The sequence below is a fragment of the Carassius carassius genome, chromosome 13 (assembly GCF_963082965.1).
Source record: "Carassius carassius chromosome 13, fCarCar2.1, whole genome shotgun sequence".
Classification (NCBI taxonomy): domain Eukaryota; kingdom Metazoa; phylum Chordata; class Actinopteri; order Cypriniformes; family Cyprinidae; genus Carassius; species Carassius carassius.
This window is the reverse complement of record NC_081767.1, coordinates 19,158,610-19,182,486: the sequence shown is the minus strand read 5'-3', so window position 1 is coordinate 19,182,486 and position 23,877 is coordinate 19,158,610. Positions and strand designations below refer to the sequence as shown.

Below are 23,877 nucleotides of genomic sequence, written 5' to 3'. Positions count from 1 at the left end.
CTGGGAAGCAAGCCGACACCAAGTGCCAGATATGAAAGACTTCAAACTGTTTTTAATTGCTCACATGGTAATTAGCTCCGATTCTGCTACTTCAAACTGAGACCACACACACACACACACACACACACACACACACACACACACACACACACACACACACACACACACACACACACACACACGATTTCATGTAACCAGTAGTGATTTCAATTCTATAATCTTAATGAGGTTAATCTGGGTTGATGTGAAGACACCATAATGCCCTAACTAACTTGGGTCTCTTTCGAAAGACAGGGTCTAGATGGTTTGTGTGCCCTGGGGTTTTCACTCACACTCACTCCTCTCACACATAAAAACCCAGTGACTCAGCGTATACCTGCCATGGACTGCCAGGACAGCATCTGTCAATCACAACACAGCTTGCTTCCTCCATCGATTTGGTGACACATTGTTTTTGGGGTGTCAGACATGAACCCCTTGGCTACAGCAGCTGGCCAGTGTTCAAAAAGAATAGACGTGCAGTGGAGGACAGGTGCCACATGTTTGATCTGCCCTGTTAGGGTTTATTTGACTGGGTGTGAAGGACAGAAGAAAGCTTGTAACTTATGAAATGAAACCTGGGGGACATAGTGAAGACAGGAAGGATGTTACTGTTTCATGAGGTTGTGTATTTGACCTGCATTTGCTTCATGTGTGCAGTCAGGGGCTGGTCATGATCCTTTAATTCACGAAGATAAGCAGTGAAGGTCAAAGGTGCATAAAATCCATGGTGTGAGTGAAAGCGAATCAATAAAGCGGAGAGAACACATGTAAATCTGAATGATAGATTATGGATAGGTTGTGAGTGCATGCGCCACATGGTGGAAGTGAAGAACAAACAGATACACATTCTGCATGTTTACAATATTAGACTAGTCAGTGGGTTATCAAAGTTATCATTGAGTGTCAAACCAAACCGAACATATTGAATCAAACACTTTACACTGAACATTCAAAATCCCAAATCCAACTGAATGTGTTGAATCAAACATTAGGGGCTTTCACCAAGAACTACAGTAAATGTTCTCCTATCATGGCCATTTTCCTGGTTGCATTCACACTGCCAGTAGGAACTCTGAAGAGACGCAAGCTGGCCGGCAATGACATCATATAATCATGGCATTCAGCAATGCCAAGTTGCCAACAACTGGAGAAATGAGGGTGCTGTGATCTGAGTTGTGTTTTGTTGTGTGTAATGGGATTCGTGATACCGAAGATGGAATGTAGATGTAGATCTGAGAAATAAATGGCGTTAACATTATCTTTCCGTATATTTAAGTCTTGTACCACTTCAAAATTCTGTTCTGTGTTATATGGGTGCTGTTTTGTCAATTGGAATTAAATTGTCAATTGTAGTTCCTATTGTGCTGGGTTAGACAATCCTCTAAAGTAGAAGCTAATTTAGTTCTGCCCAAAACGCATTCTTAGAACTAAATTCATTCCCAGTTCCTGAGGTTTGAACACGCAAGAAAGCGGGATCTTCTAAATGTCTATTCAGTAGTCTCTATAAGAGATGACACAATTTAATTTTGTGGAGCTTATAATCAAGTGATAAAAAGCAGTTGCAAATGATGTACAAAATAAATATCACCACTACTCATTTGCATCAATAAAACATGCAACTCTTTGTTTCACTAACAAATTATATGTAATATCTAATTGTTATTCATATTAAAGGGGTCATATAATGTGATTTCAATTTTTCCTTTCTCAATTTTTTAGGTGCCGAAGAATAAACATGCTTTATTTTATTATATATATATATATATATATATATATATATATATATATATATATATTTTTTTTTTTTTATCCATCTTGTAGATAACCTGGGAACTAAGTGGGAATTAAATGTCTTTTCCAACTTGAAATATACAATCACAAATAATTGTTCATTAATTAATATCATGCACCATAAGCATTACTTGGCCAGTGAGTGTAGTTTGGGCTCCTCCTAAATGAATCCTGTAAATATTGTCATACACTCTTAAAAATAAAGGTGCTTCATAATGCCATAGAATAACCTTTTTTGTATAAATAGTTTCATAAAGCAACTTTAACCATCTGAAGAACCATAACGTTCCACAAAAGCTTATTTGGGGCAAAAGAAGGTTCTTCAGAAAACAGAAAGTAGAGAAAGAGATGGATCTTTAAAGAACCTGACAGATTGGTTCTTTGTGGAACCCAAAATTTTAAGCACTACTTTTAAGCACCTTTATTTTTAAGAGTGTATGTCTTTCACACTTTCAGTCCGTTTTTTTAGATGTTGAATCATGTAGACAACAGGTCAAATAAAAATATTAAAATGCAATAGCAAAAAATATAGCAAAAACAGGCGCTAAAGCGATTGCGTCTGCTGCATGAAAGAGCACCAAACCTGTATTTATTGTTTGTACTTGCCCAGTTTTGGGCAGTAACTAGTTACAGTAATAATATAATTTTTTGCAGTAACTAGTAGTGTAACTAATTACTATTAAGTTTTCAGTAATAATATTATAAATTACATTTTTAGAGTAACAAGTCCAACAAAGGCCCTGACCCATCTGTAATAGAAGCCGATTCTGTCATAAAAACACCAGAAAATGGTGATCTCAGGAGGCCAGCGGGTTACTAGGAAATGGCCATGTATGCCATCTGGCTGGCTTGTGATCAAATAGTGCACAGGTGTTCGGATTTGTGAATATGACAGTCAAAGCAAGAGAACATGAGTAATCTGAGTGTCTAAGCACATGGCTAAAACAATCAGGATTAGTATTTTTTTAGGACTGTTAATTTAATGCGTTAATTAGATTAATTATGGATAAAAATAACGCATTAAAAATTATTAATGCATTTAATGAACTTGCCCAACTGGCACAACTTACTGTGTGATGGAGCCTAGAAAATGTCCCTAAAATTCAAGATATGGACAAAAAAGCCCGTTTGAAATTGTGTCTCATATTTACATCACATAGTTTAGAAATATCACACAAGCTGTAGGCTAAGTGCAATATCACACGAGTGCAAATGTGATACTCATCTTATGCAACAGTTCATTAAGTGTTATTTTAGACACAATGTTGTCTGTTTTGCTAAATGTTGCCAACCAAAATATAAAGGCAAATCAGAACTGTTCATCCCCGAGCAACCCACAGCGGCATTTCATTTCGTAATCCATGTTTTGAACGAATTTGGTGAACCATTTGGTGCGTTGAACCATTGGCATATGCGTTGGCTTTAAAGTGGTGCAGCACAGACCGATCAGTCTTTGACATCAAAGTACCGCAAGAGCGATTCAAAAGCACAAGGAGTCATCGGCTCTCTAAAGCTCTTGCGGTTCTTGGATGTCACACACCGGTCGGTCTGATGGTGATGACACGCTTTAAGTCGAACAAGCCAAATGATTCAATGAACCATTCATAAAGAACCATTTACTTCACTCCTGAATGAATCAGCCATTTGAACGAATCAAATGAATGAATAAAGTTTTAATTTATTATTTAGAGTATCATTTCATTAAAGAAATAATTTAATATTTTCATAGTAATAATACTAAAATTAAGAAAATAAATTATTAAAGTTATAGTTCACCCAACCAAAAATGACAATTCTGTCATCATTTACCATATTTTTCGGACTATAAGTCGCACCTGAATATAAGTCGCATCAGTCCAAAAATACGTCATGCCGAGGAAAAAAACATATATAACTCGCACTGGACTATAAGTCGCATTTATTTAGAACGAAGAACCAAGAGAAAACATTACCGACTCCAGGCTGTAGACGGTAATGTTTTCTCTTGGTTCATTTCTCTCGGTTCATGTCAAATTAATTTTTATAAGTAAGTCGCACCTGACTATAAGTCGCAGGACCAGCCAAACTATGAAAAAATGTGACTGTGACTTATAGTCTGGAAAATACAGTACTCAGATGGTCCAAAAGAGTATATTTAATAAATGTTATCAAACAAAATATTTCTTGCTGAACCTACTTTTTGTAATCTCTGTTTGATGCTATGCACAACAGTGACTTTAAATGATCTTTTCAGAGTAATTTTTCAAAATTTGATGTGCGATTCATTTGATTAATTAATCACTACATCATGCAATTAATAAGATAAAAAATTGTATTCGCTTACCAGCCCTAGTAGTTTTATAAATAAAGGTGGCAACTATCCACATTGTACCTGATGGCGATACAATTAAATACTGACCCATTTATTCAACTATCCAAGCAATACCCACATGACCTTGTAAGCCATTTAAAACACCTGATCAAGTTTACGTCAACCTGGCAGTATACAAACTTGATTGGCCAGGAAACCAGAATCTCTGGTTTTTCGGAAGAATCCAGAAGCTGAACATGAACAAATGAGAGGAGGAGGAAGTGAATTCCGCTTAAGGACAACAAAACTCGAAACACCAGTTTGCCCTCAGGGCTCCTAAACACAGCAGTATACACAGCATAGTCACGGTTTGTTCATGTCATTGAGAGATGTGCCATTATCACACCACACTAGGAATATGCCGGAATAAAATTTTCCTGTTGCAGTTAATTGCTAATGCTTTTATCACGATATACGCATTATCACGGTTTTGAAATTTTGTTTTAAAAAGTAGTCAAAATACAGTATATAACAGGTTAAATAATTTTTTTTCTTATAACAAAAATAACTGAACATTTAAATACAATAAAGCAATACAGAAAAATATATAAAGTTAAGTTTTACACAGATTAAAGTGCAAAAGAACTATATCGGTATCACTTTACAATAAGATCTCTTTAGTTAACCATTAACATTCACAATAGCAAATAGCTACATTCGGTACAGAAATTATTAATCTTTGTTAAAAAATACAAGTCTTAGTTCATGTTACCTCATTGAATAACACAGCTGCAACTTTCGATTTTAACAACGTGTTATTAAATATTGGAATACCTAAGATTAATGAATATTTTTTTTTATTTATGAATTAATGAATGAATTTTTAATGGGCAGTTTATGTTAACTAATGAATTAACTAATGTTAACTAAGGAAGCCCTAATGTAAAGTGTGAATGAACAAAGTCTAAATATTTAAGTATTTGGCGCTGTGATGAACTCCATAGCGAATCCACAAAATCTGAATGGCTATTTAAATTATTTAAATACGTTTTAGAAAATAGCACAGCTGATTTATTTATGGGGTTTCCAGGGTAAGCGCTGGATTTTCTGCAGTTTAGCATCATCTGCTGTCAGAGAGTGAATCCGCGCTTGTTTACATCAGAGCGCACATGCTCTTTCAAGCAGCATATAGCGGTGTTGTGCATTTTGCCCAGTTGATGTGAAAAATATTCTTAAAATGCATTCCAAATTCTGATTAATTTGTAATATATAATTATTCACTGTATTTAGAAGTGCCCACGATAACAATATCATGCATATTCATTACCGTGATATATCGCATTACAGAATACCGGCACGTCTACCACACAAACACACATCACGGCAGAGAAAAAAAAGGTCAGCCCACACACCAGACAAACAAATCAATTATCGAAACAATATGAGGCTGCAGGCTGAAGATCTCCAAGGTGGGGCGTGAGAGACTTAAAGACTTAAACTACTTCAGTCTGTGTGCATTGAATTTATTTAATACACGAGTTTCACATTTTGATTTGAATTACTTAAATACTGTATTTTCCGGACTATAAGTCGCACTTTTTTTCATAGTTTGGCTGGTCCTGCGACTTATAGTCAGGTGCGACTTATCAAAATTAATTTGACATGAACCGAGAGAAATGAACCAAGAGAAAACATAACCGTCTATAGCCGCGAGAGGGCGCTCTATGCTGCTCAGTTCTCCTGTAGTCTACACTGAAAACATAGAGCGCCCTCTCGCGGCTGTAGACGGTAATGTTTTCTCTTGGTTCTTTGGTTCTTAATAAATGCGACTTATAGTCCAGTGCGACTTATACTGTATATGTTTTTCCCTTGTCATGACGTATTTTTGGACTGATGTGACTTATACTCAGGTGCGACTTACCCCTGTTTCACACCGCAAGCGAGAGCGGTGCGCGAGCAGTGCGTCCGTGCAACTACACCGTCATTGCAGCAGCAGACTCTCGCGAGTAATCACACTGGAAGCGTATAAGTACAGCGTCAGAGCAGCGGCTGCAAAGCGTGTTCGGCAGAAAATATAACCATTTCAAACAATGTGTATAATTCTTTCAACATTTGTTTTTATAACAATACACCATACTTTCACCCAAAACGATTAATTAAAAAAGTTTAAATGGGTAAATACATATTTGTTATACTTAATTTTCTTTTCTGGCATAATTGTTAAAACACTAGACATTGTCGTTGTTGTTAAAACTCTTGACATGCTTATTCTGTGCATTTTGAACAACTTTTGTGTAAAATCATATTTATTTTTCTATCAAAAGTTTGCTTTCACTTTAATTGAGCGTGAGCAGCACAGCAAAAATAGACCGGATGCCGAAACCCCTGCTGCACTGCTGTTCACGCGACGCTCCTGCTTGATGCTCACGCGCTGCTCCTGGTCCCGGTGTGAATGCACTCATTGATTAACATGGACGCCGAAAAAATACGCACTGCTTGCGCGCCGCTCACGCTTGCGGTGTGAAACAGGGGTTATAGTCCGAAAAATATGGTAAATAAACTTTTCCACAACATTCTGATTTATTGAGATGCACCTGTATGTTGAACTGAATAATTCTAACATGCCAGTGTAACAAGGTTTTGAGTCTGAAACTCAAACCCGTGTCAATTTAAACATAACATGTATATTATGTTACAATATGTTGCCTAGCTATGTAGTCAGCATACAAACATGTCAGATCATATGTTCAAAAATGTCTATGATGCTCAAAAATGGCCTCTGGGTATTGAACTCGTTATATTTTGAAGCCAAACACACTGAAACAAACACGCAGGCTACATCGTTCCAATATGTCTATGGTAATCAAAAAAAAAAAAAAACATTAAGGAAGTAGGGGTCAAATCAAACATGTTTAACTGAACAATATAATTTGCCTCATGATGCTCCAAAATGCTGTCTAGATAGTCAGCTCTCTAGCTCATGCCATCTACCTCACCGGGTTTCAAATGTCAAATCAAAAATATTGAATCAAACATTTCAAAGTGAACATCCCAAAACTGAATCAAACATGTTTTGCTGAACAATTGAACAACTCACTGACAATGTAAAAAATTCTCACTAAGTAGTTACCTCAGTGACTAATTTTCAGTGTAAAATCAAACATGGTGTATCAAACATGTTTTACTTAACATTCCAACATGCCAATGATGCTCAGAAATAGGGCTGTGTGATTAATCGAAATTGTCATAAAATCACGATTTGAGCGTGCACAATTTCTAAATCGCTTTATAGCACGATTTTCCATGGCCCCGACCTCCCACAGTATGATATCAGGTCCAATCAGAATCCACCGTGCCAAAATGTAGGGCGAGAACAGAGCAGATCTGTTTTTTCCGAGCCCATGTTAACGGATCATAACGTTCACACTACACATGGTAAAAGATGTGAACACAAAAGGTTAGAAATAGAAAGGTGCGAAAATAATTAATATCTAGCGCATGAGCACAGACAGAGTTGTAAGTGCACATGACACAGTTTGAGAGAGAGAAGAGACACGTTTAAGTGCGCGCAAGAGCAAAGGAAATCCGTGTGAGCGGATAGATTCGCGCTCGCGCATTATATTATTGTGCTTTCGCGCTACTAATGCGCTCTCTCTGATGCTTCTGCACTGCATACACATACTGTATATGCACTGCAGACAGAGTACGTGTGAACCTGGCGCAACACATAGATTTCAACAACAGAGGCACTACTACAATGAGCTCTATGACCAATGCATGGCAAAAAAAAAAAAAAAAAACCTTAGACATTTTGTCACACCTAGGGCTGGGCGATATATCTAATGATATGATCATACACATCTAGTCAGAAAATTTTGTTCCGTGATTACCGCTATATCGCCATCACCTGCTTTTAAATGGAGCAGCATTTAATAGACAGAGCTGTCCAGAGCTCCAATTATAAGCAGGTGATGGCGATTTAGCACCAATCATGGAACCAGATTTACTGACTAGATGCGCATGATCATATCGCACAGTCCTACTCAGAAATGATATCTAGGCAGTAAGCTTACTAGAACAATGTTACTAGGTTTTGAACTTGAATCTGAACATGTCAGCTAGAATGTTACCACTTGTCTACGATTCAGCATCAAAATTGTTGCCTAGGTAAGTTTTTAGGGTCAACAAATAAAAAGTTCCAGCATGCCTATGATGCTCAAACATTCCGAGATATATTTTGAGTCTGAAATGAATTATGTTTAATCATACACATCAAACTGCTCAATAATGGCATCTGAGTAGGGAGCTCACTAAGTTAAAACACAGACATTAAGATGAGGGAATTTAGAGTCTAATGCAATACTGTGAATTCCTAGTTTTAAGTCATACGTGAGTTAATATTTTACCAGAGAAAGTCCCAGCACTAAGGAAGCCATGAGTTATAGTCAGTCCGTTCCTTTTGTGGGCGTCACCAAGCTGCCAGAAGACGGAGTGATCTGTCAAAGAAAGCAGATCGAGAGTTTAAAATTTTTACTACCTGTTGCAATAGAAACAGCAGCTCACCAAAGTAACAATACGAGCTATCATTATGTGTTATATATGTGTGTCAGCGAGCCTTTTTGAGCTTCAGAAAGAGAAACACAGCAGTGAGAGAAAATAAAATGGCACATGTCAAAATAATGAGCCTGATATTATGAAATACAGTGCATGAGGTGCGATACAACTTCCATGTGTGAAATAACAGCAGATGAGGCGCGTGTATGGCACTGCCAGCCGCAGGCATCTACCCACCGTCTCCTCAGACAATAGAGTCAAAGCAAAGCTGATGGGTACGACCTGACAGCTGCTGCTCTTGCATTACTTACTACTAATACAGCTCGCTCTTCACACACACACACACACACAAATACAGAAGGCTTTAGAATGTCTCCTCGTAGTAAGGGACATCAAAGGCAGCCTAAGCCTGATTCATAGCTCATGAATTTCGGGTTTATCTATTGCACACAGACGTCGCCTGCATAGACGCATGCTGATTTGGAGGGAAAGATAGAAAGCATGTGTGTGTTCCTGACCTGTTACACACACACTGGCATTCAGAAGAGAGAGGAAGAGATGTACTCCGGCACACAAACATTTCCTGCGGGTGCAAACATTATGGCCCGACAGATTCCCACCCATCAATACTGATCAGTTCAGCTCTAGTTCCTCTCCCGACTGTTTGTGTGGAGGTGAAGTGTATGCCAGCGGATATCAGCTGACAACGCTGTGTACCTGCTCTGGATCGATTTAGTTCACACTGGGTGTCTGACGCGCTCCCGATTCCATCGGTGAGAATTTACAGCCGATTGCCACTACAGCAAATCACATTACAGTCCAGCGCTGCTTCACCATGACAACACATTACAGCATGCTCCACTTCATCCAATTAGGCCTGCCAAGACTCAAAATACAGCACACCAAGGCGGTGGGCAGAGAAAGGGTATTTTGAGGTTACAAACACAGACAGCGTTCAGTGAACAGGCCCTACAGGAAAAATATGCATGCTTGTTTATGGCATGTAAGGATGTACAAAACTAGTGTTGTCAAAAGACCTGGTACTTCGGTACCAAGTCGGTACTAAAAAAATGAAAATGTCACGGTACCAGGTTTCTTTAAGTACCGGTGGTACTGAGGACCCGGTCAACCTGGTTCTTGACGCTTATAGTGCTATGATTTCCACGAAGCAGAAAACGTGGACGGAATCTCAAAATCCAGTCATGAAAATGAAACTTAATTTAATATGGACAGTCACAGAATTTGTCAAAGTTAGCATAAATTAATCAAATCAAATCTCCATATGGGCCAGTATCTGTAAGTGTTAAGCCGCAAAAGTTGGTTGAAATATGAATCCTGCATGAATGAATGAATGGCAGAGACGTGCGGGTTTGTTTACTACATAGACTGAAGCACATGACGCTTGCAGTTATTTCAGCATCTGTCGTCTCAATGAGGACATAAATACATAAACAACATAACCAGAACTGTTCTGAGTCACTTCACAAGCATTTTACTAGAGCTGAAACAACGAATCGATTTAATCGATTAAAATCGATTATTAAAATAGTTGTCAACTAATTTAGTCATCGATTCGTTGCTAAATAACTTATTTGCCGTAAGCGGCTCATTTCGTGCATATTTCAAATCTGCGGTGACCAAAGTGTGGCAGTAATGAGCCACTGGAGGTTTTACTCAGCCAGTACAACAGGAGAAGTAGCGAATAGCCAATAGCTGGCCTCGTTTTATGTCACGTGCTTCCCGAACAGCGTCTCTGCAGCAGTCAGCGGGATGTGGGAGTACTTTACTTTGAGCCTTCAAAAAAGATTAACCTGTAAACTCTGCACTACTGAACTGTTTAAGGGGCCGTTCACATATCGCGTCTTTTGCGCGCTCAAGTTCGTTATTTCCAATCTAGGCGCGCAGTATGCGCGCTCATAATGGAAGCGACGCAGTCGCGACGCGCCCGTTTTTCCAGGCGCGTCCGCACCACATCGAGTTAAAAACATTTCAACTTTTCAGAATGCGGCAAGCGCACCGCAGGTCATGTGACAAGAACTAAATAATCAGCTTCATCCTTTCCCATAACAACGTTAAAAGCTCAGCCAAGATGAAGGAACAGCTGATCATAGCTGTATATGGATTTCCATTTTGAAATAAATTTAGTAGCAGAGCTACAAGCGATTTTTTTGAGCTGCAAATCCATTTTGCTGAAATTTCCGCGTCTTCAAGGAGAGAGCACGTCATTAGCAAATGCTTAGCAAAGGCAGACGCCTCAGGGGCGCAACTGCACGAGCGCTTTGGAAAGGAGGAGAAAGCGGTGCGCCTAGCGTTTTACACGCGTTTTTAGGCGCGATATGTGAACGGCCCCTAAGACTTTTATTTGTGCAGATTCTCCAGTACAATGTTGTTTGCAAATGTTTAGTCGTAAAAGCTGATAACATTGCTTTTTAACAGTTAACATTTAAAGCTTTACAAACATGTTCTGTGATCAGTTTGTCGTTTCCCAGTTCATAATTCAGTCATGCAGCCTAATTATGACTGAATGAGAGAGGTAAATGTCTAAAGATATTTAAAATGCACTTTTTTTTCTAAGTATTCACTGCTCTTTTTCACAAAGCAGGTTTTTTTTGTGTGTCCAATTTTTTTTTCTGGACAACCTTCTGATGGATTTTACTTTAAATTGTGAGTTCCATTCAGGTTTCAGGCCATTGGCACTTTATTCGAAGGATTGCTTACAATTTCACAGCAAAAGCTATAAAGCTGTTTCCCAGAAAATAATAAAATACAACGCACTGCAATCTTATTCTGTTTTATCCTTATTCTTTGTGAAAATATGTTCTGAAAGATTCCTTAAGCTTTGTTCGGGATGTTAAACTACTTTAGGTGCTCTAAGGACTGCCATGGTGAAAACATTATTTGAAATCTCTTTGTGAAATTTGCTAGAGTATGGGTCAGTGTTTTGATTGCAGAAGAGTTCGACAAAGGATCACTAACACATAATAAAACAACTCCAGGTATATTTTTGATGAGGATATGACAATGCAAAATGGTTAAAATCTCTTAAAAATCTATGCTGAATGATAAAGACCCGTTATTAATAATTTACTTGGGGAAAAAAAATGTAAAAAACTAAAATATAAGTACATAAACCGATTAATCGATTAATCGTAAAAAATAATCGGCAGATTAATCGATTATCAAAATAATCGTTAGTTGCAGCCCTACATTTTACCGTTTCATTTGAGCAAAACCAGTGTCAATTTAAAAGTGTTCACTGGGGATGTGCACGGATAGTCGAACATTCGAATATTCGTTCTGCTCTAATTATTCGATAAATAAAAATTATATTCGAATTTCGCAAAAAAAAAAAAAAGTTCACAATAAATCCTAATTTGGTCACTTTCTGTGATTCTCCACGGCATATTTGAAGGTGTATGCAAGCAAAAAATAATTAATGAATGATTAAGGGGCCATTCACATATGGCGCGGAAAAGGTTATGCGCGCCGCTTTCTCCTTCTTTCCAAAGCGCTCAGGCAGAAGCGCTCCTGAGGCGACGCGTTCTCTCCATGAAGACGCGGAAATTTCAGCAAAGGATAAATGGATTTGCAGCACAAAAAAAAATCGCTTTCAGTAGCTCTGCTACTAAATTTATTTCAAAATGGCAATCCATATACAGCTATGATCAGCTGTTCCTTTCATCTTTACTGAGCTTTTAACGTTGTTACAGGAAAGGATGAAGCTGAATGTTTAGTTCTTGTCACATGACCTGCGGTGCGCTTGCGGCATTCTGAAAGTTGAGATGTTTTTAACTCGATGCAGTGCGGACGCGCCTGGAAAAAACGGGACCGCGGCTCACCGCGTGCGCATCGCGACTGTGTCGCTTCCATTATGAGCGAGCATACCGCTCGCCTACATTGGAAATAACGAACTTGAGCATGCAAAAGACGCGATATGTGAATGCCCCCTAAGAACTGCGGTCTTCTACAGTGACGTTACTTCAAATATGCCGTGGAGAATCCCAGAAAAACACGATGTGTAATGTTCAAGCTTATTGTAAGCTTGTTCAAAATGACGAAAACAAATGTTGCTGAAAAATAACGTCTGACTCATTAAACTTAATTTAAATAAACGAATATTCGAATATTCGTTTTTTTGTGAGCTCAAATATTCGAATGTGATATTTGTGGAAAACGCCCATCCCTAGTATTCACGGCAACCCATCAAAATAAAAGTTCATTTTTACATAAAGGCATTGTGCTAGAAATATTACTATTATTTAGTAGAATGTATGTGATACTGCTGCTACTACTGTTAATTTTTTTTTTTAAGAAATAAATCACACAATATTTCTTCCATGTTTTAATTTTAATAGCAAATCCCCTTTACTTAGCAAAAAATAAAATGTGTTTAAATTTCATTAATTAAAAGACCAATTAAATTTGGGTGAAACTTGTTTACTGTTTTTCATAATTATATTACTTGTAGAAAAACCTAACACAATTGTAAATAAGTATAAGGCATGGCATTGGTTTTATTTTTAGTGATAAAAAGTTTTTTTTTTTATTAGCATATTTTAAACATGTTTTTGTGTTTTGCTTTGGTACTGAAATTGGTACCGAGAACGGTGGATTTTCACTGGTATCGGTACCGAATACTGAAATTTTGGTACCATGACAACACTATACAAAACTACGTTTTTAAAAACAATTGGTTGGTGGCTTCCTTCTACGAATAGTCAACTAACTGGACCTGAGGAAGTCCTGTATAATAAGGCTGGGTTTAGGTTCATCTGACCGTATGAATGTCTGTACATGAGACTCATTTTGGTGTTGGACTGTGACAGAACACAATGCAGTGACAAAAAAAGTGTGTAACTGCAAACAGCCTGAGGCTAAACAAAAATCTAAATAGCCAATATATATATATATATACACACACATATCAAAATAAATGAAATATGCAAAATATTCAAATTAAAATTCCTCATAACAGATTAAAAATTCCTGCTTTACATATATCATTAGTGGGACAGCAGCTTGGAAGACACTGCAGGCGCTGCCGCTGCAAGAAGCTTCAAAGTTTGAGATGGGAGCTGCTCTGTGATGTGCAGTCACATCTGCAATGGAGAGCTGCACATGAGGAGGATTATTCCATCTGAGCCACATGAATATAGTAAAAAGTTGCTATTAGTTTGACTATTTCAGTCTCTCTAACTTCAGAAATGTTTCTGTAAATGAGTGAGACTCTAAATGCACATACAGCAGATCCTCTCAAGGAGTTATTCTCTCAAACAGAGCCCTATCTGCCTCCAAGCACTATCTGCATGATGTAATGTCTCCTCGGCTCAACTGTTCTCCTCTTAATTAGTTCTACTGTCAGATTCCTTCTGGGTTGCTGCTCCAAAAACATTAAAATCACTCTGCGAGGCTTTTGAGGACAGTTTCCCAGTATTACTTCAAATTCAACATCTTGTAACCATCCTGACAGCTGAGAATTACAACTGTTGGAAGGGTGACAGTGGAAACACAACATCCTGACATTGAGTCGCAACTGTAACAGAATAGAGGGCCCGCTGACAACCTTCGCTGGAACAGAGAACGAGGCAGAGGGATGCATGTTACTGATAGAGAGATATTTCCATCAATTTGGACAAATAGCAGTGAGCTTACAATAGAGCCGAGGAGATCGGCTGCTAAATGAAAATTTGAAATGCTGCGTTTGGGAAGACTGCAGAGGGCTGAGAGGACTTCACTTCTTTACATGCATCCTTTAAAACCATGACAGAAAAGACAGTGCTTGTGTGTAAACATAGGTTGACATTCAAAGGAAGCACCACAAAGGGTTGGTAGGCCATGCCTCTCTCGAAGTGTAGAGGCTCCTGTGTTTCTCACACTGTGCTGGTGTGATCTTAGTGCGCTCTTCCTCCAGTATCTTCCATAGTTCGGTAACTGTAATAGGTTTCTTAGCCATAACTTTGTTGACAAGGATTTTCCAGAGATTTTCAATTGTCATTTCATTATTTCAATGCTTTCATCTTCAGGGAACTGCTTTACACATTTTGCAGTGTGACATGGGCAAAATTGCTTGCAGTTTGTATTAATTAGTGTCACTGTAAACCTGCAATATTCGAGAAATCACAACTTCTCTTGCAATGGCTGAAAGGGTCAACCCTTTGGCATTTATCTGGACAACATCCTGTCACAGGATTTCATTCACCTTAGAGTGGCCCATCATCTTGCAATCTCAGTGAAAATTGGAGGAATGCTCCTAGTTAAATAGGGTTTGTCATATAATTAAGGAAATTAGCACCAGGTGGCAGATTAACACCAGTAATTTAGAGGTACTGTATCTGTTAGTGTTCTTTAATTTTGATCAGAGTTCTTTTTAAAATATTTAATTTAAGTTTTTTAGGTTGTTCTCTATTTTTTGATATCCACTGTACTGTTATACCACTATTATGTTGGGTAAATGGGAAACTGAAATCAGTTTGCTGTTCAGGTTTGCTTCATGTTCTCAAGTGATAAAAAAAAAAAAACGGATTAACCAATTTTACATATAGCTACTTAAGCATTTTTTTTTTGGCATTTACAGATTGTAGCTTTTTCACATCGCGTGGCCAAAACAGATGTGAGAAGCACTAATTAAACATTGTTTTAGTCAGTGGTTTTGGCCCTCCAATCTACTCCGACCGGAACCAGAATGTCTGGACAAAAAATTCAGTCTATATTTACTTTTACTCAAATTCAATGCATCACTGGACAAAATGTATATAAAAAAGTGACTGTTGAACGAGAAGAGGGGCACAGTAATGCATCATGGGTTCAGAGTTTGACCTCTGCTTTCATATGGAAGGGCTTCAGCCTCGGTCAGAGTCTCTGTATGGCAACCACTGCAACAACATACACATATCAACAGCCTTTACATGCCACTGAGTCAAGATCTCATTTCATATATGATTTTAGAATAAGCACATCACTTCAAACTCACATAGACAACTAAAAGCTATTCATGGTTTTCTGAGAATCAATCTCTCAGCATTGTCTCATCTCTTGCACCCCAATCCAGACTAAGTTCACAGAGCCACGATAAAGCCCACACCGCTGCTGGAATCATACCGTATACACTCAGAAACACACACTACTGTGTCTCCATCACGGCAGTCATGTGAGGCCTCATCTGATGTTGGCATGCACATTCATTCTCGCCCATCTGATCTCACTGTAAGAGCTGTACATATCTCAATCGCATTCTCATGTTGGGGTAAACAGCTTTTTGATTCACGTGTTGATGGTGCTTCTTAAAATGCAGTGCAGTCGAAAGCCCTTGAGAAATCTGAGATTACATAAAAGCCCAACTCAGAGCACAGACCAGCCATTGGACACACATCGACTGCTTTAAAAAGATCTCTCAACGACCATCAGTAGGAGAGCTGCCAAAGAGGTAATTTCCATCTATTACGCCTGATGACTAATCACTATCCTTCAGTTCTAAGAAATTCTAGAAATGATGCAACAGTAGGAGATGTCAACCAAGTCTAAGTGAAGAGAGACACTAATAATAATTCCTGCCAGTTTCCTTGTTTTCCTCCAGATTTATGCTCAACTAGGGGTCACAGTCAAAGCTAAGGCTTAGGAAGCCATTAAAAACAGCTTCTTCGTGATAATATAAGGAATAAAACTTAAAGGTTTCATTTTTGGTAGCTTATGAACTAAAAAAAGAAACAATGACCCAGTGACCCCATCATGGTGCCCTTCAATATTAGTAAATTAAGTAGACAGTGTGTGACCACTACGGATTTTCCAACTGCCAATGCAAATATTTACAGCAGTGTTTACATTGGCTCCATTTTTAGTGGATCAGCACATTCCACAGTTAGTAGTTAATGACATTAACTATGAACATAATTGTTTTGTTAAAAGATTTTCACATTTTAATAGTCTCTTTGCATCAATTTAATGCATCCTTGCTAAATATATACATGGTTTCATTTTACTGACTCCAAACTTGTCACTTAAGTGAGGCCACTATACTATAATGATATAAAGTGAGATTATCAAGGCTTTTGATTCGGCACATACTGACTTTCTTTGAATGATCCAAGTATGATGTGCATCAACTCCACAGTGTTTTAAAAAGCAATGTACACATGCTTTCAGAAACAGACCTTTTGTTCAAAGCGATCCTCCAGGAACCGGGGATCTGGCAGGGTCTCTCAGTCTCATGTTTGACCCAAAGCAGGAATGCAGGGATTCAGGCCATTTCCTCCAGCTGTCTGCCTCCAACCCTTCTCAAGCCAGAGAACACCACTCATCTCCTCTACAATTCTACACATCCCACACTTTTATTTCCTTACAAACTTTCCCTTGTTCTTTCCATTCCCCTTATCTCTATTATTTGACATTCTTTGATATTATACAAAATATTTTTAATAGAATATAATACACAAAACTAAGTCCCTTCTCTCATTCTCTCTGTTGGCAAACTTCTATGACTATGCCAACAACCCCAGGAGTCCTGATAATGATGACAGCATACAGGACTGAATTACATCCCCACAGCTGCTAGAGCTACGTCCCTCTCCCGAGAGGGTAAATGTACACGATTGCACGCACACACAACATTCTGCTCTCTAGTTGGCACACATAACTACTGTGTAAAATACGGGTCACAGGAAGTACTGGATATTCACTTGTTTCCAATTACTGAGCTGTCAACACTAGGTACTATTCAGTATTCCTATACGATACTGTTTTTGAATGCTGTCCACCTCAAATGTACAAAAAGTTCAAACCCTCATTAATGCATTTAAACTTCAAATGAGAAATTGAAATCATAAAAAATAAATTTTTAGTAACATTTACAGTCAGATTCAGTTTGTTTTGTTCGGAACACTGAACACTTCATTAGAATGATTCAAACTGATAACTCAGAAGTCTATTGTGAGATTAGGAGAAATTCATAAAATTTGTGAAATTAATTAACCGGATCAATTAATGAATTAACCAGATCCAGACATGCATCTAGTTTAACACAGAAGGGAAATGCTGTGACTAACATTTAGCTAGGTGAGACACAGCACAGGGGTCCATGGAGGGTCATTTGGGGGACAATTCATGCTGCCCTGTGATCAAGTGTTTCATCACATGATGAATGTGTATGATGATAGCTGTGCCATGAGGGGCTGAAGACATAACCAGTAACTGTAGCACACTGCAGACAGCCTAACAAGAACCGATAGATCTAGTGACGAGGACAAACAACATCCGATGGGGGACAGATGAGGCTTTACAGGCCAGGCTAGATTGAACATTCATGAGGGAATGCTAAAGCTCCCCTTCTAGTTTTAGTTAAAAAATTAAAAATTCAAAAAGGCCTACCCTAGGATAGACACTCGCTTCGGATTACCATCGGATCGAAGATTAAAATGTCGTAATTAAAATTTAATCCCAGACCGTTTCAGCAACAACTGAAACACAACATTAGAAGTGTTAAGCAAAGCCAACAAATACTGTAATACTTATTATTAATATTAATAGCATTAATAAATATCCTCCATTTCTTTTCTCAATTATCTCAACTATCACTTGGCAGAATAATTTTTTATTTCTAGTATTATTATCATAATGTATTGTTGTTGTTATTAATAACAATTAATTATCATAGTAATAATTATTAATATTAACGAATAATAACACTAAAAAGTCAATAATTATGCTGTTTATGAACAATATTCATAAACAGCCAACAGAACAGTTATCTCATTTAGGTTAAACATTACTTTGCAGAAAAACACTTGATTCTATGTTATTATTATTATTATTATTATTATTAATATAGACACTACTAAATAATAATAACAGTAACAATAACAATCAGTTGAATCTTATTTAAATAATAATAATAAAAATTATATTGAATAAGTATTAATAACAATAATACATAGCCATTTACGAACAAAATTTTGGTAAACTATTGGCAGAATAATTGTTTATTCCTATTATTTCTATCAGTTTTTGCTTTGTTTGGTATTAAAACTGCTATATGAGTGATACAGATGTTTGTTTCTGGAGCTTAACTGCACATCATCTGTGTTTGTTTAAAAAAACAAGAACCATATGTCAGTAACCCTCAGAGGAAACGCTTTCAGATAAACTGAGATTAATAACTTAATCTAGTAACTCATGAATTGGGCTGCTATGATCGGAAGGAATGCAATAGAGCTGATTGAACAATAACTCATTTACATGAGCACAAAAGTTCTCTTTTCTCTCATATTTGTATTTGTCCACCTAGATTTTCCAAATACTTCTTGGGTCAGCTCCTTTTGCAAAAAGTTTTGCATAAAAACATGTTGAGTGATGCCACTTGACACACATGCATTACGTATAAAAGGCAAAGACACTCATGTGTTACGTGTATATGATCATTTCCATGTTAATTTTCTGGATCAGACAAAGCTAGTATGTGGTCCAAACTCATAAACTGAACTTTCTCTAACCCTAACAAACCAACATCACCAAAGACACAACAGCATGGGTCATGAGGAATCAGAGAAGAGGAGGAGGGTTACTGTAGTCGAAAACAAAAGAGTCTCTGACACAGTTTCTATTCTGTCTGCTCTTCTCCCTCTTTTCAAACAAAGATCTATGAAGCGCTGCATTTGTGAATTTAGAAAATGCGAGAGAATTCAAACGCATCTGCATGTATGAAAATGTGCAAGTCTATAGAGCTCTTTTGCTTTCACCAGCAGATCAGTCTCCAAAGATGCCCCAGATCACTTTCTCTGTTGTAGAGCTCTTAAGAGTGGCTCTTTGTGGGAAAGGGCTTTTCAGAGCTGTCATGAGAACCAGATAAAGCAGAAGCCAGAACTGAGAACGATGGAGCCCAGTGATAGCGATAATGCGGTTACTCTATTCCAAATGAAACAACGCCTTTCTCTGAGTTACACACTCTAACAATGAGATGAGAGAGAGAGAGAGAGAGAGAGAGAGAGAGAGAGAGAGAGAGAGAGAGAGAGAGAGAGAGAGAGAGAGAGAGAGAGAGAGAGAGAGAGAGAGAGAGAGAAGGGCTTTGTGATGCATGCTAACTAGAAGAGGGAATTTCTTTCTGTTCCCAGTTCAGGACCCAAGGGAGTCTGTGTCTTGTTTGGGATTGTTTCCAAACACACATTCAGCTCTAACATTTGATTTTCTTCAACACTCATAACAGAAAAGTTCAAAAGAAAACAATTACATCAGTTCGCTAAAAACATTGCAAGAAATCTGCCATGACTAGAAAAAAAAAACTGCTCCAGACAAAGGTCAGTCATGCCTCAGTAAACAAGAAATCAAGATCTAAGGGTAGAACACTTATTCTTTAACCTCAAAAGATGTCAAAAACATATTATTATTTAGACAGCTGGAGATAAAAGATAAAACATGTTGAGGAAGTGAGAAATAAGATGCTCTTCTCTTACACAAATGAATCATTACATTTCTAGTTTTCAGGCCCTTATTGTCAGTTGTGTGGCTTTTTAGGATCAGCTTGTGTTTTGAGACACAGCTAAAAGCCACCGTGAGTCGAGAGAGACAACACAGCAGAGGAAAATAATTAAGAATGTGTCAAAATATTTTGGTGGAAAGAGAATGACTTTAACACACTCAAAAATGTACAAGTTCAGAAATGTTATTTTCTTCATTTTCCCAATTTGGAGGATGTTTGCCTGTAGAAGAGGCCAACATATACAGAATGAGAGACAACAGTGTTCAGAATATCATCTACTCGTCTTCACACTATTTACTGCAGCATATAGTAAGGATACTGTGCACAGCATGCAAAGTTTCAACCCAGAATACCCACATGACCTATATTTGCCAAAATGTGCAGTATACAGCACACTGCATGGAATACAAAACCCCACAATGCAATGCACTTGACATTTCCAGAGTTAAAAATGAACCAGAAGTAACATTGCTCATGAATGATTTTCAACATCATCCTTAGCTCATTTTTTGACCAGACTTCCAATAGTCTGCCGTTTTTACATAAAATTTGATTAAAAACACATTTTTTATTTATTTCTATCTTGATGAATCCAAAGTGATGAGGTCTTGTGACAGTGAGGATATCAATGTGGCATAATACAGTTTTTATTATTATGCATGCCATAATAAAAAATATGCATGACTGCATAATCTCTTTCATGTAGACTTTTCAAATGTTTGGGGTCAGTTAGATTTTATTTTTAAAAAAAAAATACTTTTATTCTGCAAGAATGCAAATTGACAGTAAAGACATTTATCGTGTTTCAAAATCTCTATTTCAAACAATGCTTTTTTTTTTAACTTCCCATTGATCAAAGTGTCATTGATTACGGTTTCCACAAAAATATTAAGCAGTGCAACTGTTTTCAACATTGAAGGATCATTTTTACACTGAAGACTAGAGTAATGTATTTCACTTTATATGTACATATTTATCTTATTCTGACTATATCTGCATATTTAGGCTATTGCTGAACAGGATCAACAATACTGTAATAAATATTTAAGTCTAAGTACTAAAGAACTAAAATAGTCCAGACTACTACAGGAATACTATATCCCTGGTTTAAATCTCCCAATCTTTAATGAACCCTTAATCTTCCTCTTCTTTTTATTCACTCCATTAAACACACACAGGCACAAATCCAACCAAATATAACTGCTCTTTTAGCCATTTTATCAGTGTACATTGATTCTCGCTAAAGTCTACACGCTTGCAGGAACAAAAATCGACACGTGACCGCCAAACATTTCTTCATTTCATAATGTATAACAAGCGTATAGTGTTCTGGTATTCATTTGGCGTAATAAGCAAAAGGTCTTGCAGTATTCATGCGGGGTGACCGCACAGGCGTGGCGCTGCATGGCGATCAGTAACACCGCTGAACTGCAGAAACAGCAGTGGACCGCTATAATCACCGACAGTGGCTGAATTATTCATGCCCTGGGCTCCTCCCGGACTGTGTGTGTTTGTGTTGTAATCCAATGACTGTGAGTGTATCCCCACTCTCCTGTACGTCACATTCCTGAAGCCCGTTTCTGGATGTGTAATGTTTGCCCTGCAATAAAATACCAGCATGCATACATTTCCCCAGCCAAAACACACAGTCTTAACTAGAGACATTTGTCTGGTAAGTGAATGATGTGGTCTTCGATGATGTCGAGCAGAGTGTTACACCCCACCCACAATCCCGTACAAGTCTCAACATGTCTGTGCACAGGAAACCAACAACAAAAATTCAGTTTAATGGTAAATACTAAACAGTGTGTTAGCGATCCATATTAAACCAGTTCTATGGTCACAATCACAAAGGACCAATATTTTAGTCGTTCCTCAGATTAAGTGCACATTCCACAGGGACAAATGTGAGCATTCAGGCGTTTGAGTCTTTGAGCAGACCCACTCGGTCAGCAGTTAAGTTCGACAGCGTACATTTACGGGCCTCCACATCCCTTTGAGATATGTTGTAATCTAACTCCCCCTCAATCTCTTACTCCTTTTTCTGCCAGATGGACAGAGTGGGAAAAAGGGAAGCTGTAAGCCCACTGGGTGGCCTTGGCCGAAGCTGTTAGCAGTTTGCTGTTAGCACTGTAATGAACTGCAGCTCCTGCAAACAATTAAAGCCGAGGGGAGAGGTACTGGAAACCAGAACCAACGGTCTGTTTCCCCAGCAAGCCAGCCAATGCTACTGAGTTTACAAAAAAATCCTGCATATACATATATGTGAACTGATATTAAATTATAGAAAATGGAAAAAGACCTTTAGTCTATGACAAACTAGTACTTCCCATCATGCTGTTTAAATGAAGAGAGCATCTTAATCTACACTCTAATGCAAATGAACAAGAGACATAACTGAAGGAAAGCAGTTCCATTCAACTTTGGTCAGGGGGCACAAAAAAGGCCACATATGCTTTCTCAGACCATCATCTGTCCGCACATGTTCCAGATTGCTGGGGTATTTATTGCTTGAAGCCATACACTCACAAAAACAAACAATGAATGCGAGCAAGCAGAATCCCGACGGTGACGCTGTACAGAGTGTATCTGCATCTGAGCTTTTAGCGCCACAGAAACACTGACAATCTAACGCAGTCCCCGCCCTCAACACCACTCTGCTGTTTTCAGCATTTCTGGCCTAAATGCGAGAAGGTAAAAGCTTTTACAGTAGTGCTTTGTTGTGTTAATCTAAGGTGCATTATAGGTTCAGGTTGGCATCCTGTTTGTGAAGTTCAGCCACGTCATCTAGCTGTCCTCTTGTGACCTCTGGACCCTGTTTCTTATGGCTCTTTTTAAGGCTTGGAGGACAGTGGCTCATATGTAAAAGCCCAGATGGCAACCGGTCTGCCCAGCCCTGCCCTTACTGATTTGCCCAGGTCCATGCCAGGTGCTGTGTGCACCTACAAAAACGGACTCAGACAGGGCTTCAGGGTGCGCTCCTTGAGAGGGCCCCAGACCATGCCATATACACCACTGATTTATTTAGTTCTGAACAGTGCTACTTTTAATTTAAACAAAAACTTTGCGTTTGTTGAAATAAAGCTATATTACAATAAAAAATAAGATAAAAAAATAAATTAAATAAGTTTTTAAGTTGAAGTTCTTTAAAGGAATAGTTCACCCAAAGATTAAATACTGAAGATGATTTACCCTCATGCCATCTAAGACGAAGCAGATTTTGTTTCTTCATTGGAAAAGATTTGGATAAATTTACCATCAATTTAATATCACTTGCTCACCAATGGATCCTGACTGGCAGTGAATGGGTGCCGTCAACATGAAACAGATCCAACACATTTTTCTTTAAGAATTTTTTTTACATCAAACCATTGCTTCCAGCTACAATACATGTCCTCTATCCATAACATTGCTTTCTCCCATGAAAAAGTCCTCTCATCTGAATCAGGAGAGAAATATGCACATATTACTCACTGTTTACTTGTTAAAACTGTTAAGAACAGATTTAAACATTTTGGACTTGGATTTTGATGTTAAATAAAAACAGGGGAAAGACATTAGGATATATGTTTACTTGTTTTTATCAGGTGTTTGGACTCATTCTGACGGCATCCCTTCACTGCAGAGAGTCTACTGGTGGTGCAAGCTAAATTTCTCCAAATCTGTTCAGATCCGGAAACAAACTCCTCTACTTCTTGAATGGCCTGAGTAAATTTAGCTAATTTAAATTTTTAGG

General features: G+C 38.0%; 1 protein-coding gene across 1 annotated transcript in view; it reads right to left on the bottom strand.

The window, feature by feature from the left end:
* The window catches only part of sipa1l3 (signal-induced proliferation-associated 1 like 3), an 82,267-nt gene that overhangs the window by 33,997 nt on the left and 24,393 nt on the right, over window positions 1-23,877 (bottom strand). Inside the window, exon 2 of the mRNA XM_059564856.1 lies at window positions 8,530-8,619. The gene's annotated coding sequence lies outside the window, so the exon portion shown is untranslated. The remainder of the gene's footprint in view (window positions 1-8,529; window positions 8,620-23,877) is intronic.